This window comes from Salvelinus namaycush, chromosome 33 (genome assembly GCF_016432855.1).
Source record: "Salvelinus namaycush isolate Seneca chromosome 33, SaNama_1.0, whole genome shotgun sequence".
NCBI classification, from domain to species: Eukaryota; Metazoa; Chordata; class Actinopteri; order Salmoniformes; family Salmonidae; genus Salvelinus; species Salvelinus namaycush.
The window spans coordinates 14,345,188-14,362,865 of NC_052339.1; positions in this window are offsets into that span (position 1 = coordinate 14,345,188).

Sequence of the window (17,678 nt, forward strand, 5' to 3'; positions counted from 1 at the left end):
CCAGCCATGGAGCCACCAAGCAGGTGGCCTCACATACCAAACACAACAAATTAATCCAGTCAGTTAACAAATAAGCAGGCTGGCTAATAGCACGACTGCCAGAGGCTTATGTTACCTCCATTACCAGGACTTGTTTAATTTGTCTCTCAGCTTTGGAGGGAGAGGGGGGGAGGAAGGGGAGAGAGGGATATGGAGGAGAGGAGAGGACAAAGCCATGAAAGTGCTCAGCTTGGCAAGATACTGTGGGATACTTACAGAGTTTGTGCTGTCAGCAGTATCATGTGCCCTGCTGTCTGTCTGTCTGTGACTGCGGACGCTTAGTGTGACAATGTAGGGTTTTTTGTCAATCAAACTGGCTCCATTTTAAAACCTTAAAACCCAATATGGACTCACAGCACAACAGAATCATTCAAATGACAATAGTTCAAACTGGAAGCCGTGGTGTCGTGTCCCACTTGAAAAAGGGAAATCCAGATCATTGTCTACACAGCCCATGATGCCAACCACAAACTCTCCATTATTACAGTAACATTATAACATCACAGCTATCAGATGAAAAACCACCATCATTACTGCTAATATACAGGCATCTTCGTTATAGCACGTATTGTTGTGGGTTAGACAAATATTGGAAAGTAGACTGTCTGCAATATGAGATTTGAATACATCTGTTCGTAATATGAATCTACCTATTGCTCTGGAATGGTATTGCTCCTTGGAATGCTGATGGCAGTTGACCTTTTAGTGTTGTTATTACAGTTATTATTACGTTGGATGATTAGATGTCTTTACAAATGAACTGAATACACTTTACACTTTATGTGTGACACTATGTTCTTGTCAGCAGTGTACAGTGTATTCTCATACCAGGCTTCTAGCCTTTAGGCTAAACTGCTTGTTCGATCTAGTATACGAGGAAAAAGGTTCCACAAAATTCTCCAGCCACTGGACGCCTCCCAAAAGTTTGACCAAAAATAGTGCACTTTGAAAGCGATTTGGGACGTTCCATTTGGGACGCAGCCACTGTGGGCAGCCAGTCCAGTCAATGATTTATTTGTGTGTCTATTGGTGCTTGGAAGCATATTCCCTCAGGGTAGTCGTTCCATTGGTACTAAAGCTAAGGACGTGTTGTATCGTTTGTGTGTGTGTGTGTGTGTGTGTGTGTGTTTCTTTCCTTCCAGAAAAAGTCAGTGTCAGGGTGCAGCCAGAGACAGTCAGTGATGTTCCCTAATGGTTAGTGACACTCTGGCTCAGTGGTAATGATCACCTTTGGGGCTTTCCTGTGTGTTTGTCTCAATGACAGCCGCTCCGTGCCGACAAATCAATAACTCCCAAGAGAGTGACACACACACACACACACGCACACACACACACACACACACACACACACACTTCATCAATAACTCCCCTCAGAGTGCCTGGCTGGCTAGTCCTTCATCTCATGTTTCCTGTTTGATTTGGATGAGCGACTTTAAACTCGCCCCTCAAGACCACTTTTTATCAGCCTCCTTTCTACTATAATAGGCTGTCTCTCCACACACTGTTGTGTATGTGTGTTATTATTCGTCTTTTAAATCAAGTTCTACATTTGTGTAGTGCGTAAGACACAGAGCAATGTATTCATATTAATTCTTCCAACCACTGCCTCTCTTCTAAACCCACACTAGCATGGAATCTCCAGGGATGGTTTGGTCTTGCATTTCGTTCTACTTGTAATCACTTTAACTCAACAGTTATTGTCTTTTCATTTTCAAATATCGAAAAGCAACTGAAAGTTAATTTGCATAAACCTCTGTACTATTAGATTACTGTCATCCTCATTACGGCAGAATAAAACTGGTAAGTGAATTAGCAGTACTAAACAAGTACAATCAAGTAATATGCTCAGACAGAGTTTTATGTAAACAGTATTCCTAAAATACTTGGGTTTTGTTAACTGGAGCAGTATCTCCATTGACATTGAATGTATTTTTATGTATGGAAAAATTGTGTTCAAATTGAGTAACGCAAACAAATAGCCATTTACAAAATGCAGAATCTGTACATCAGGTAAGTTGTTTTAGGAAACATGAAGGCACATTTCTGTGTACGATGAATTCTAACCATATTGTTTACCAATTAGTTTTCAGTGTAGTGTTCATTAGTACTTCCTTTCAGGTGCCAAACAGATCAGGGGACCTAAGGACATTTCCATTGCGTCCCAAATGGCACCCTATTCCTAATGTAGTGCACTTAGAAAAAGTGCACTATATAGGGAATGAGGTGCCATTTGGTACAAATCTCACAGTCCTCCTTCATCAAGCCTTCCACTCCTATTTCCTCATAATGAGGTTTATTCAATTACAGCTGTACTTTGCACGTTAGTAAAATATTAAATTGGAGTAGGTGGCTCAGTAGGGAATATGTTTTTATAAGAAGTATAAGAAATGCAATTTGTTTATGTAAAGAAATGTGAAGTGCCAAGCAGGACTAAGTCATTGGGCATTGCATGCGTGGGCATAGAGTGAGGATAGATGAGGTCTAAGCTAGCTGTCTAAAGGCATGTACTGTAATGCTGTTGGATATCTCCTAACTGGATGTGATGTGACATTGTTAATTAGACTGCTTCACATTGTGTGTGCCTCCTGCCTGGGGGACAGATATTGGAGGTAATGGCTGAGTCTCAAAAGGCACCATGTTCCCTATGGGGTGCACTACTTTTGACCAGATGGTACTACATTTTACGTTGACATTTAGCAGACACAAATTACAGTCAGTGCATTCCACTAAGTTAACTATGGAAAACAACCAAATAGCACAGTCATCCTTCTTCGGAAAACTTGCTAGCAGAAGAATCAGTACCAGATAGGAGTCCAGGAGTCAGACTGGCAGGACCATACACCTCTCTGTACTCAGATCGACCAACATGACGAATAGAGTTGGAGGTTGAGAATAGAGTGTGAGTTTCTATCGACTGGAGAGGTGCAGAAAGAGGATCAGAGGGAGGGAAACAGGAAGCTATGGAGAGAAGGACAGGAAGGAAGGTAGAGGAGAGAAAGAGGAGGAGGGGAGAGGGGGAGAGAGAGAGAGGAAGGGAGGAGAGGCTGGTAGACAGTCCAGTGGTTCTCCACACGACCAGTCACACCTCATTAACAGGTAGTGGAAAGGGGGCCTATTGTACACACACACACACACACACACACACACACACACACACACACACACACACACACAACTCACACACACACATGCTCTCCCTTCTACCCCCATTACCCCTACCCTGGCCCCCAAACTGACATGTTGAGTTATGCTGACATCCTCCACTCAAAGGAAGGAGGGGGAGGGTGAAACATGTCTGCCTGACACCTGCCACACACTATTCATGGGTGGCACACACACACACACACACACACACACACACACACACACACACACACACACACACACACACACACACACACACACACACACACACAGCGACTGCCATCAGCGACTTATCTCCCCCCAACCCACACCAGCCCAACCCCCGCTACCTCAAACCCGACCACCAGAACCCCCACCACCCTAACCCCCAACACCCCAACATCCACCACCTGACCCCCCAACCCCCAACAAGAAAAGGAAAGGGAGAAAGAAAGACAACTTGCAGAGGAGAGTTTCATGTTATAAATCACCATATTTGTTACAATTTCAAAGGACAAATATGACAGGGTAGAATTACTACTGTGTGAGATCCACTCAATCCGGCGGTTGGTACGCAGTGTGTGTGTGTGTGTGTGTGTGTGTGTGTGTGTGTGTGTGTGTGTGTGTGTGTGTGTGTGTGTGTGTGTGTGTGTGTGTGTGTGTGTGTGTGAGAGAGTGAGTTGCAGAGTGGTGTGTCTCTCTGTCTACAGAGATGTGTTTACAGAGAATTCCCCTTCACTCTATAATGGGTGTCTGTGGTTATTGTCCAACCCACGCTGATATTCTCCTTACAATGGGGAAACCCATAACAGAGGTATAGTGACCCATGAATGAGCTACAGTGATGCTCCACACATGCCCCCCCCCCCCCCCCCCCCCCCACACACACACACACACACGCACACACGTACACGCACACAATGCTATCTAGCCTTAGATACTGGGCTTATGTGCTGCCACATACTATACTCACATTCAATTAAATGAATTGCCACAACACACAGTGGGTGTATGTGTGTGTATAGCTGCCTATTTGATGGGGTCGAAATAGGGCTGGGCTGCGGTATAATGGTATATAATGTTTTTTTTTTAAATGTTTTTCAATTTGCTTTATGAGTAGTGCGTAACCCTAGGGTGGCAACACATACATTTTAAGTGATTTCAATGAGGCCCTCTCCATTCTGATTGTTTTAAACTGTTCAATTAAACTTTTGCATTTTTATACATTTCCTGCACTCAATTGAGATCATTTCCACACTGCCAGTAGGGCTGCACGATATGGGCAAAAAATCTTGGCTTTATTTTTAACCAAGTGTTGCAATTGCGATTTGACTATTTAGATCCAAACACTTGGGTGAACTGTTGGAATCATGGAAAATAGTTATTATTCTTGTCACGTTCCTGACCTATTTATGTTAGTTGTTATGTGTGTTAGTTGGTCAGGACGTGAGGTTGGGTGGGCATTCTATGTTTTCTGTTTCTGTGTTGGTTTTGGGTTGCCTGGTATGGCTCTTAATTAGAGGCAGGTGTTTGGCGTTCCTCTAATTAAGAGTCATATTTAGGTAGGCGTTGTCACAGTGTTCGTTGTGGGTGATTGTCTTCCGTGTCTGTGTTTGTACACCACGCGGGACTGTTTACGGTTTGTTCGGTTTGTGTAGCCTATGTTCCTATTCGTGCGTTTTCTTGTTTTATGTAAGTACGTCGTCTAGGTCTGTCTACACCGTTTGTTGTTTTTGTTAGTTTAATCAAGTTCGTGTTTCGTTAATAAAATATGTCTTTTCACTACGCTGCGCCTTGGTTCCCTCAATACTCCTCCTCTTCAGATGAAGAGGAGGAGGACTGCCGTTACAATTCTAATTCTATAGTTAAACGATAATGATGGGCACTTTGAATACAGTATCTGTATTTGTTGTTGTTTGAAATGACTACAAATTATAATGCCAGGGAGGAGTTATTGTGACAGGGTAGGAACTAAAGTGTTGGTCAGTATTTCCTAGAGGACCCTATAAGATTTAGGCCTACACCATCACTGGTATCAGGCTGTATAGCTACGTTTTCTCTGACTCATTTATTTGCTAGCTAGCTAGCCAGACTGAATGCAAGTGTCTCCTGGTCGAGCAACAACCAATGCCCTGCTGAGTGACAATCAGCATAGAGCGAGAGAGTGGAGAGAGATGACTCAAGTAGCGGAGTAAACTATAAAATTGAACGTTACACACAGCATATCATATTTAACAAACCAAACATTCAAATACCATTATAGAAGGTAAAGTAAAAACCCACACAAGTCCTTGCATCAATACCGATATATAGTAATATACGGTATACCACCCAGCCCTAGGTCGAGTTGAGGTTTTGTGTGCTTGAAATCATCCATTTTCATGATTCTTTCCCTTCTGGTTGAAAGTGGCTATATTTTTTGACTGACTAAGGATCAATAGGAACAAATGCTGTTATTGTATAAGATGTTGTAAGACATTATAAACTGGGTGGTTTGCCCTCTGAATGCTGATTGGCTGAAAGCAATAGTATATCAGACCGTATACCACGGGTATGACAAAACATTTAGTTTTACTGTTCTAATTACATTGCTAACCAGTTTATAATAGCAATAAGGCACCTCTGGGGTTTGTGGTATATTGCCAATATACAACAGCTAAGTGCTGTATCCAGTCTGTACTCTGTGTTGCATCGTGCATAAGAACAGCCCTTAGCCGTTGTATATTGACCATATACCACACCCCCCTCAGGCATTATTGCTTAATTATAAACCAGGTGGTTTGAGCTCTGAATGCTGATTAGCTGAAAGCTGTGGTATATCAGACCATATACCACGGGTATGACAAAACATTTATTTTTACTGCTCTAATTACGTTGGTAACCAGTTTATAATAGCAGTAAGGCACCTCTGGGGTTTGTGGTATATGGCCAATATACCACGGCTAAGTGCTATCCAGGCACTCTGTTGCGTCGTGCATAAGAACAGCCCTTAGCCGTGGTACGTTGGCCATATACCACACCCACTCATGTCCTGTTGCTTAATTGTCTTACAGCGCCTACCAGCCATACAATATATACAGTACTTTTTTTTGGTGTCAACAAAAAATGCTTTAGATTATCAAATGATATTATTCAGTCAGATTAGACCACAAATGGTGTGTGTGTATCTTTACCAGAACACAGTGCTTGATGATTCTTCTTCCACAGAGAAAAGTGCGGTCTGTCTGTAATTCAGTGCAGCGTCTGATTTTTCCACTTTCGTCTTCTGACCAAATCTCACTATTTCAGGAGATTAACCCCTGCATGCGATAAATGTTCAACTTATTTTCCCCTCCAATTTCCTGGGAGCCAACTCCAGAAGCCATAGCCGCATGTAAGATAAAAAATGATCACCTAATTCACTCAAGCACAAAATACAATTCCGTGAAGGATAGAGTGAGCGAGAGAGTGTTCGTACATGCAGGAGAAGAGGCCCTGACTTCCCTGTTAGAAGAACTGTTCAGTCCATTATTATTAAACCACCACTTATTCAGACAGACCTGTGCATAGCAAATAGGCCATACCGTACCGTAGTGATTGTCTGTGTGTGTGTGTGTGGGGGGGGGGGGGCTGTTCTTATCATACAGGATTAGTCAAACTGTACTGTACTATATCAAGGCTTTGTCCACCACTGCATCACTTTAGATGGGAGACTATGCTACAGATCCACCTGTTCTTAGTAATAAGAAGGGAATCCAATGTGAGGAATTCCATACTCTGTATCCTGGTTCTCTCTCTTAGCCCCTCTTAAGTCCTGCGCTCTCCTAAAGCTGTACTCACACATTTAACATGAACATCACAAAGTATAGACAGAGTATTTTCATGATGAATGTGTACTAGTTAAGACCAGCTTGGGGTTATTAAGTATCCCGACCATGAGGTCCATAGCTACAATATTATAAATGAGTCCTCTAGTAATGCCACCTCCACACCCACACTCCACATCTGAATAATACATGTGGACAAACAGCGTATGACTAATTCATGTCCGCTGATAGCACAACAAAGGTGTCCCTCGGCAACCGTTCACATTAACGAGCTCATTGGTTACGCCACAGCCAGTTACAGAGGTGAGATTTGGGCAGGAGGAGGTGAGGGGAGAAGAGGATAGGATGCAAAGCTAGAGGGGGCGAGGAGGTGAGAGCGTAGGCTAGATTGCTGTGCTAATTGGGACCACAGGGTCAAGAAAGCTTATTGAAATGTCATTGATTGGCCAACAGCTAAACGGACACTGGCATATCATATCATAGTAACCAACCAGGTTCTGGACTGCATGCCAGAGAAACAGAGCAGAGGTATTTCAATGTTTGTAGAGGGGAAAATAAATAAACACTCCATCTTGTTGGCAGAGCCTTGTTGTTGCCCGGTCCCGACGTTGTCGACTTGACTCTGTGCCACGACACTGTCAGCTGCACTCCTGTGATAATAACCATGGAAATCTGAGAGAGGGGCGGTGGGGGGGGGGGAGGGAAGGACTGGTCTGTTTTGGACCCAACATCAACATATCCATTAGTCAATAATGTCTCTTCAGTTTTTAAATGTCATCCGTGAACTGGCTGCCTCTATTACTAATGACCTCAGTTTCTATGTAATGTGACATCATTATCCCGTAATACAGTACATTCAGCCATGTGCAGTTGAAACATAGGTGCATGATGGGCTATTACGAGCGATGTGGAGTGTTTCAACCTACCACAAAGTGATTGTACAGATGAATTAAAAAATAGTATTCCGAAATAGAAGGTGATGGCATATTACAAACCCATCTTCTTTTTGTGTAATATGATTTTATCCAGAGTTTACACTGCTTGCTGTTGAAATTATAGTTGACAAGCTGCTCCAGCTTGTCAATAACAAAGTCCGACAGACATTAAAGTAAACCAGGCCAGTAATGTAATACAGTACAATTGACATATTGCTGCTGACAGATTACTAAAAGAATAGTAAAAGCCTTCAGAGCAAAACCTAGGGACTCTCCTCTAGGTTGCCTGGTGGGTAGGAGCGTTGGGCCAGTAACCGAAAGGTTGCTGGATCGAATCCTCGTGCTGACAAGGTAAAAATCTGTCGTTCTGCCCCTGAGCAAGGCAGTTAACCCACTGTTAAGGCTGCCCTCCGCACTTCTCTGATTCAGAGAGGTTGGGTGAAATGCAGAAGACACATTTCAGTTGAATGCTTTCAGTTGTACAACTGACTAGGTATCCCGCTTTTCCTTCTGTCCTCTCTCTTCTCCTCTCCTCTGCTCCCCTACACTCCTCTCCTTTCCTCCTCTCTCCTCTCTCCACTCCTCTTCTCTCCTCTCCTCCTTTCTCCTCTCCTCCCCTCTTTCCTCTCCTCCTTTCTCCTCTCCTCTCCTCCTCTCTCTCCTCTCCTCACACTGCACAGGTGACTGCTGTAGGACTACCACTGTCGGCTCAAATCACATTTCCATGGTTCCCCGCTGCTCCTCAAATGCTAGTGCCTAGGTGGGAGAGGTTTCTCTCCTTCTCTCTCTCCTTCTCTTCTCTGTTGTTTTATTCATAGGGACTCAGGGTTCATTTGCCAACTCCTCTGTTGTAGATTTAAGAAGACAAACAGCGCGGCAAATCCTAGCAGAACAGCGTTCAGACTAAATTACATTTTGCTCCGCCACCTCTCTAATCGTAAAGAAAACAGTGGCGGAGGATCAGTACCTAAACCATTTGTCTTGAGGCCAACCAAGTATCACTATTCCATATCGCGGAGGGAACCCTTTGAAGTGTGTGTCGTCTTTGGGAGGCCCCCTGAGGAACCATAGACAAACACACACAGAGAGTTAGAACCCCACACACACGCCCTTTCACAGTTAGTTAACAGTGGGATGGCATTAAACAACATGGTCTATTCCTCTGTGAATGGATGGGCTAGTGCACACAGACACACACACACAGGCACACACACACAAGTGTTAATTTTGGCACTCTTTTTTTAGATTAGGTCTAATCTTAGTCATTTTGACTAAAATATCATTAAGTCACATTTTTGAAACTTGAATAATGATTTAACATGATTCAAAATGACGAAAACAGTGGGCCATTTTTGCCAACCGAATGCCCTTTCATTTTAGTCAAATTTTAGTCACACCCCATTTTTATTGCCTCATTAACCTATAGTAAATCACAGACTTCCACGTGCACAAACATAGCCTTGTCCTAAAAAACATATTTTACGGCATAACATCCTATCGCATGATTCTCTTCCCAACAGCCAAATTGGCAGAAGAACACAACTCTGCAGCAGATTAAAAATCACACCCCTTGACAGAGCTTCAGACTAACATTGGTGGCACTGGTGCCGCTAACTTTTTCAGTTGGTGGCACCAGCCTGTGATTTGGTCGCACCAACTTTTTTTGTGGTGTCACGCAATAGAAAAAAATAGTAGTCACTTTTCTAAAGTAATTCACAGTGCTTTAGACAGTGTAATAGACCACTGAGATGGTAGGCTATTCAAGAAATAGGTTTTCATCAAACATGTCTAAGCAGGAATGCATGATTCAAGATATTTTCCAGTGATTGTGGGTCGACAATAGGCTATTGTTGATATATTTTACTGTTAAAATAGGGCTCCAGAATTTTCAGAATGTTGTAGTTCAATAGAGATGAATGTGCTTACATCTTTATGTGCACTAACATCATAGGCTAATTTATTAGGAGCTAGATAGCTATCATAACATGTAATACACACTGCTAGTAGTCATGTGTTAATCTAACAGTTAATTGAATGTCCTAAAAAAACGTTGCAGTTGTAGCCTGCTACCTTATGCACTCGCAATGGCCGATGCGCAATTACGCATTTTGCACTCTTCGTATCTTAAACCCATATCAGATATCTCAGTTGTAAAATAGTTGCTACTGAGCTCAATATTAAGAGATGACAAAGAAAAATGAATGCTGAGAACAAGAGTAGTTGCAAGAGTAGTTGCTTCCAAATATGTGTATCCCGCAATTGGATTTTGAAATGTTATACAATTTTCCAGTTTTCTTCCTCCCGGAGCACACATCAAGTGGCTCGCTCATCACAGCAGCAGGCCCCAGCGAAACAGGCCCAGGAGCTTGGCAGACACTTTCATAACAGGAATCATGATAATGCGCTTTACTGTTTCAGGGCTGAAGGAACATACTGTAGGTCAGTGCCGCTTCTAGCGGTGTCCCTCAGGGCAGTTTCCTTGGACCGTTACTCTTATCTATTTTTACAAATGATTTGCCACTATTATTTGTATTACACAAAGCCAAAATGACTTTGTATGCAGATGACGCCACACTCTACATGTCAGCAAAGCCAGTGAGCTCACTGAAATTCTAAATAAAGAGTATTTAAAAAAATAAAAAATAATGTAACCTTAATTTAACTAGGCAAGTCAGTTAAAAACAAATTCTTATTTACAATGACGGCCTACCCCAGCCAAACCCTAACCTGGACAAGGCTGGGCCAATTGTGCGGCGCCTTATGGAACTCCCAATCACGGCCGGTTGTGAAACAGCCTGGAAACGAACCAGGATCGTAGACTGGAATACATCTAGAACTAAAAGCATTGTATTTGGTTCAAAACATTCAAAACAAGACCTAAACCTCAACTGAAGATGTGCACAAAGGGTGTGACCATTGAGCAAGTTGAGGAAGCTAAACTCCTAGGTATAACATTGGATGGTCAATTATCATGGTCAAGTCATATTGACGAAGTTGTTGTGAAATGCCACTCCGACATTTCTTAATTCCATTATTTTAGTTTTAGATGAGTGTGTATTATTGTGAATTGTTAGATACTACTGCACTGTTGGAGCTAGGAACACAAGCATTTCACTACACCCGCAATAACATCTGCTAAATATATGCATGCGACCAATACAATTTGATTTGATTTGAAGATGAGGGGGTTTGTTATAAACATTTTGTTCCGTTTTTCATACATAAAATCAACTTCACAAGTTGTTACGGCTCTGGTCTTGTCCCATCTTGATTACTGCCCGGTAATATGGTCAAGTGCAGCAACGAAAGGCCTAGCAAAGCTGCAGCTGGCTCAAACAGAGCAGCACACCTTGCCCTTAACTGCACATACAGAACTAACATCAACAACATGCCAGTCCTTCCTGGTTGAGGGTTGATTAGAGATGATCTGCTTCTCTTTTAGTTTCATGAGAAATATTACTGTGATGAAAATTACAGCTTGTGTGCATAATCAAATGACATTCAGCACCGTCACCCATACAGTACATACCCCATAAGGCATGCCACCAGGGGTCTCTTCACAGTCCCCGAGCCCAAAACAAATTCACAGCAACGCACAGTATTATAGAGAGCCATTACCGCATGGAACTCCTTCCATCTCCAATTACTCAAGCAAACACCACAATTACCTTAAAAAAACTGATTTAACAACATCTGATGGAACGACGGGGACTGCGAGGGGACACATACACAAACACACAGACACACTCTAAAGCACACCATTTTTTTGTTATATGTTTTGTATCCTTTTTTGTTTACATTTGTGTGACTGTCCTTGTCTTTCAGAACATCGGTTTTTGTTACTTGTCATGTTTTGTGTTTTTGTGGACCCCAGTAAAAGTACCTGATGCTTTTGCAAAAACTAATGGGGATTCAAATAAAGAAATAAACCTCATGGGCATAACATTTTCACATTTTTATATATTCTTGTTTGCGAATTATGTGTAGTAAGGTATTTGTGACATTTTTATTTTTATATTTTTATAGCAATATAGAGTGGGAAAGCGGCCATGCGTTTTGACACTTAATATACACTGCACTAAATAGAATTGAATTGCAAATATAGCCAATCAGAGCTACAGTAGGCCTTTATGTAACTAAGCCATTTGCCACATGGGCCTTCCATCGTTCACTTTGAACTGGACTGTGTGTTTACAGGCATTAGGACCTGCCATCATTCACTTTGAACTGGACGGTGTGTTTACAGGCGGTGGCAACAGCGCAACTTTAGATCATTAGAACGCATTCACCAAAAGCCACAAAATACACCTGAATGGATTTCTGCAAATATGTAAATCCCAAAGGAGTCCTTTACAGTCCCCAAACAAATATTAAAAGGTAGGCTCGCTTGCCCTCAGTTATGCACATCAACAACAACAAGATCAACAACTAATGCTAGCCAGAGCAAGAAAAATCTAACGAGGGAACATTAGATAAACCCTCTTAAATAAACCCTCTCAAACTTTTTATGTTAGTTGGCTGTATTAATTGCACTGATAAACGATGGGTAATAGCCTGCTCGTCCTTCTGCAGCTTGCCTGACAATGCATGCTTGTCCCAACCCATGTTTTGATAACTGAATGGGAACTTGCCTGCCTGCTCATTTGATCAATGCCAAATACATTTGATTGACAACTAAGGGTGCGTTCATAAATTGCCTTCAGTGTGTCAGAGTGTGCTCTGGGTCTTTCTTAAATTCAAAGTGTTTTGCTCTCCAAGCGTTCAGTGCGCACACTGGACGGTCTGGCTGAGGAGTAGTGTTGATCAGAGCGTTCTTCACAACAGCAGTCAAGCACCCAAGCTAACTAGCTGAAGTTGGCTAGCTTGCTAGCTACTTCCCGACACAAATGAGAGAACACCTCACTCGGACCATTTTACTTGCCCTAGCAGAGCTGGTTAGGCTGTTTACATATTATCTCGAGCGTTCGTGACTGTTACTCATATTCAGCAGGTGTTGCGCTTTCGTAAATGCATCAGTTATTCTGCGCTCTCAAACGAGAGTGCTCTGAAATCGGAGTAGATAGCCAGAGTGAATTTACGAATGCAAGAGATATGCTGACTAGATAACAGTTTTTCAACTTCAGCATAGCTAGCTAGCTAACCAAATGACACCTGCTTCTCTAGCTAGCTGTAGCCACCAAAAAAACGATATGAGGGGAAGAAGTCGGTCACGCACCCACTCTTCCAAAGACATGACATCCTCCCAGCAGCTAGCTAACATTAGGCTCTGTGTTATTAGCTTGCTACATAAATAGCTACATAAACCGATACACTAGCCTATTAGTCACGTTATGACTGACTTGTGATCATTGCCCTTGCTAGTTTGATTCTATTGACATTCCCAGCCTTAGTTACAATCGTCCAACATATTGAGTCATTGAAACTGAAACAGTGCATCCTGAATGGAGGCAGCAAACAATGTACCAGGCCAGCTGTGATTTACAACCCGATAGCAATATTTTTTAGACTAAGAAATGTATTGGTGAATTATATTAATCATGCATTGAACTGCATCCATCTATTCTGCCAACAATGCCTTACTGTATGTCATGAAATTTTGAGTCAAATAGAACCAATTTTAGTTTTACTTTATAAAGTTGGTTTAATAGCATAAACTGAGAATTTGATGTTTTTGGTTGTCTGTTTGTTTCATATCAACAAAGTAGTTAAAATGCTGCCAGTTCCACTTTAATTTCCTGCAATTCTTCACATTGTGCTATGGGGTGGAGGAAAAGGTGCAGTTTATCATTTGTTTTCGTGCAATTCTACACATTTTACCATGAAGTGGAGAGAAACTTTTACTCTTTAAAGCAAATGTCCTGCAATTCTACACATTTTGCCATGATTTATGCCATGTTCATATGATGTCTGACTGAGAGTGACAAAAAAGGCCCATGGGGGCATGAGCTGCGTGCCCGGTCGGTAATGTGGGGATGATTACTACAAGGTTTAGATAGCTGGCTAGACTAATTTACCTAGCAATCTGAAAAATGTTAGCTGACATGGGCTAATTGAGTGACTGTCATTGACTGACATAACAAGTAGAAAACTGCTGATGCACAACCACATTTCGAAATTGCGCCCTGTGTATTCTACTATTCTAAGTGCCCCAAAAATATATATGCGTAGTCAGCATATAAGACAGAGGCAGCACTGCTGTAGGTCGAGGGAACATACGCCCCTGGGAACATAGGGCTGAGGGAACGTAGGGAACATAGAGCTGAGGGAACATAGGTTGTGGGAACATCGGGCCCTGGGAACATAGGGCTGAGGGAATGTAGGGAACATAGAGCTGAGGGAACATAGGTTGTGGGAACATCGGGCCCTGGGAACATAGGGCCGAGCGAACATAGGGCTGAGAGAACATAGGGCTGGGGGAATATAGGTTGAAGGAACATAGTGCTGAGGGAACATAGGGCCGGGGGAATATAGGTTGAAGGAACATGGGGCTGAGGGAACATAGGGCCGGGGGAATATAGGTTGAAGGAACATAGTGCTGAGGGAACATAGGGCTGGGGGAATATAGTTTGAAGGAACATAGAGCTGAGGGAACATAGGGCCGGGGGAATATAGGTTGAAGGAACATAGGGCTGAGAGAACATAGGGCCGGGGGAATATAGGTTGAAGGAACATAGGGCTGAGAGAACATAGGGCCGGGGGAATATAGGTTGAAGGAACATAGGGCCGGGGGAATATAGGTTGAAGGAACATAGTGCTGAGGGAACATAGGGCTGGGGGAATATAGGTTGAAGGAACATAGTGCTGAGGGAACATAGGGCTGGGGGAATATAGGTTGAAGGAACATGGGGCTGAGGGAACATAGGGCCGGGGGAATATAGGTTGAAGGAACATAGTGCTGAGGGAACATAGGGCTGGGGGAATATAGGTTGAAGGAACATAGGGCTGAGGGAACATAAGCTGGACCCTGAGGTGACCATGTAGGCTTAATGAATGTTCATCACCCATTGACTCTACCAAATAAAAATGTAACTCGTACAGCCAAGTCAAAATGGTTGCAGTCTGGAACCCTGCCTCTTGACATATTGTAGCTATATTGTAGGCCTAATCAAAGTTCTGTCATAAATAGTGTTCTGATAGGTTGCAGCAAGTTAACTAGCTAGCATTATCAATCTGTTATTACCTGAGCGTATATTGGAATGATGTGCTTTCAGATGTCTCTTGAGGTTGGGAGTATGTTTCCCCATCAACTTGTGGGTGCAAACGCTGTCTTCTCCCATGGAAACGTTGCATTCGGTCTTGTTTTAATCGACATGATAAGTAAAGTGCCCCTTTTTCTACTGGAAGCTTGTACCACCGGGAGAGTAGCCATGGTGTATACCTTATTTGCATCAATGATTTGTTGCCGCTAGATTGGAGAATTGCCGGCAGAGAGGTGACTTGTGAATGACCTGGGCATGGAATTTATTTTCCACCGCATTGCAACATTGCAATGAGAAAGCCTTACAATTCTTCTAATGTCATGCATGCTTTTGATTGGACCAAACAAATAACACTGCAAAGCTCTCAATTACTCTAAAAACTCTTGTCCAGACCACTTACTAGTCAGATTTTTGGCACAGAGATAATTTAGTCAACCGAAATGAAAAAAAATAGTTTTTTTGCTGGGTCTATTTAATCAATAATCGTCTCGTCAATTGCCACAGAAAAATGGGTGTTTCGTTGACAAAATTAACACTGACACACACTTGGGCAGAGGAACCCTCCCTTGGCTGCGTTAGCACACTTGGTAGTGACTCAGAGAGATGTACTAGAAGCTTATTAGCTCAGGCGCTAAAGGAGGAGGAGAGGGAGGGAGGGTGAGAGAAGGACGGGTGGCAGGGGCTGGCTTTCTTTGGGTGGATTTTGACATCAGTCTTCAACTCAATTATCCCGGCAGTCACAGTTTTTTCTAAAAGTGTGAAGAGGTGGAGGATTCGAATCATGGATCACAGAAAATAGAAAATATCACCATCAACAACATAATGATGGTAAAACAGAGAGCCCTTATGCCTTTTCTCAAGGCATGTACCATCCTCTCCCCCTCCATCTATTGTCTTTAAGCACAAATGAATGTGTTTTTATTTCTGACTCACTCTCAGAACACAAGTTTCATGTCAGTGTTGGTGGGCGCTCTAAACCAATACTGAATCACGACGGTAACGGCTGAAACGCCGAATAAAGAAGTAGGAGAAGGTAGAGAGGCATGAGGTTGACGTGCCTGTCAGTTCCCAGCTGTTACGAAGCCTGTGTGCTCAGGTGTGTCTGTCAGTAAAAACAGAGCGAGGTTACGTGGATCTAACTTTAACTGGCTCCATCCATCCTTTCATAGGTCTGTCATTTAATGAGATCACATTGCTCATCAAGGTTCATTTGCTGTGCAGAGGAAACAGATTTAATTAGCATACCACTGAAAAGGCATGCGACTCTGCTTCTGCTTCTGAAATAATGACACATTTACATCGAACTATCAATTTCTAATTAGTCTGTTGGGTTTATATAAAGTGGAAAGTTCAGCTAATGACAAACAAATGTGTAGCCAATTACATATTCTCCAACAAGCAAACTATTTGTTACGACTTTTCTTTTTAGGGTTGGTTTTTTTTTCAGTTGTTTCCCTCCTGAGGATGTATCTATAGCAGTACAACTGGAGCCCTGTGTAGGGCTGGGAGGAGTCTGGCAGGAAGTGAATGCTCTTCCTTGTCTCCGATTGGCTCCACAGTCGCACCTTCAGCCAGTTTGAGTAAGTGGGGGCAGTGGCACTGGACTCTGTATGGGGCAGATGGCAAGAGGATAATGGAGGTTCCGCAGAGTAGGCTGACTCAACACATACCAATCGGTCAACTGAATTAATTTTGTATGGATGGATAGCACATTATATCAGGATTGTAACTCTATTGTCTCACAAACAACAACTACAAAAATATAGAATGATGAACTGAACATTGACTATGAGACACTTGTGTGACAGACTTATAGTTACAATTGAAAAATGACTGAATTTGTCGTAGCCTACAGTCGGAGACAGACTGGCCATAGGGGAGTTCTGCCCAATGCCAGATGGACTGGTCCATCTTTAGCCAGTCTGTCCCTGCTTCTCTGCATTCTGCCACTGTTTATTCTATAACCTCCACAAGTAACTTATTCGTACGGAAACATAATTTACAGACAGAGGACATCGGAAAAATTTAACATATTGCAGACAGAAAGACAGACACCTTCTGGAAATAGGTGAATGCGACTGTATTTACAGATAAATATTGAATCAGAGGGCATCCATCCCCTGCAACCCTATCAAATCTAGCAGAAGTGTAATGTTATATTTCCCTGACCCTGACCTTTTCATAGACAGCATTGTAAATCCGCATCAATATTTATCAGAACATAATGAAGTAGAAAAATGTTTCATATGCCAGTAGATGATTTATGCTTTTCCACTGTGGCTTTCTCTTTAATTGGCCAACACGCGTGTTAGTGTCAGACTCACTCTGATGGATGGATGCATACACAGCTTTGGGGCTGTCACACCCACCACACGTTCGCTATCACACTCGGCATCTGTTTCTCTCTCTCTCTCTGTTTGTGTGTCGACATACTCTTTTCTCTCTCTTTAGTCACCTCTCTCTTTCCCTCTCCCTCATCTCTATGTATGGCATTGTCTCTTTAGTCATATCTCTCTCTCTCTTTTTCTCTTTCTCTCTCTCTCTCTGTTTCTCTTTCTTCCTCTGGCTGAGCAACAT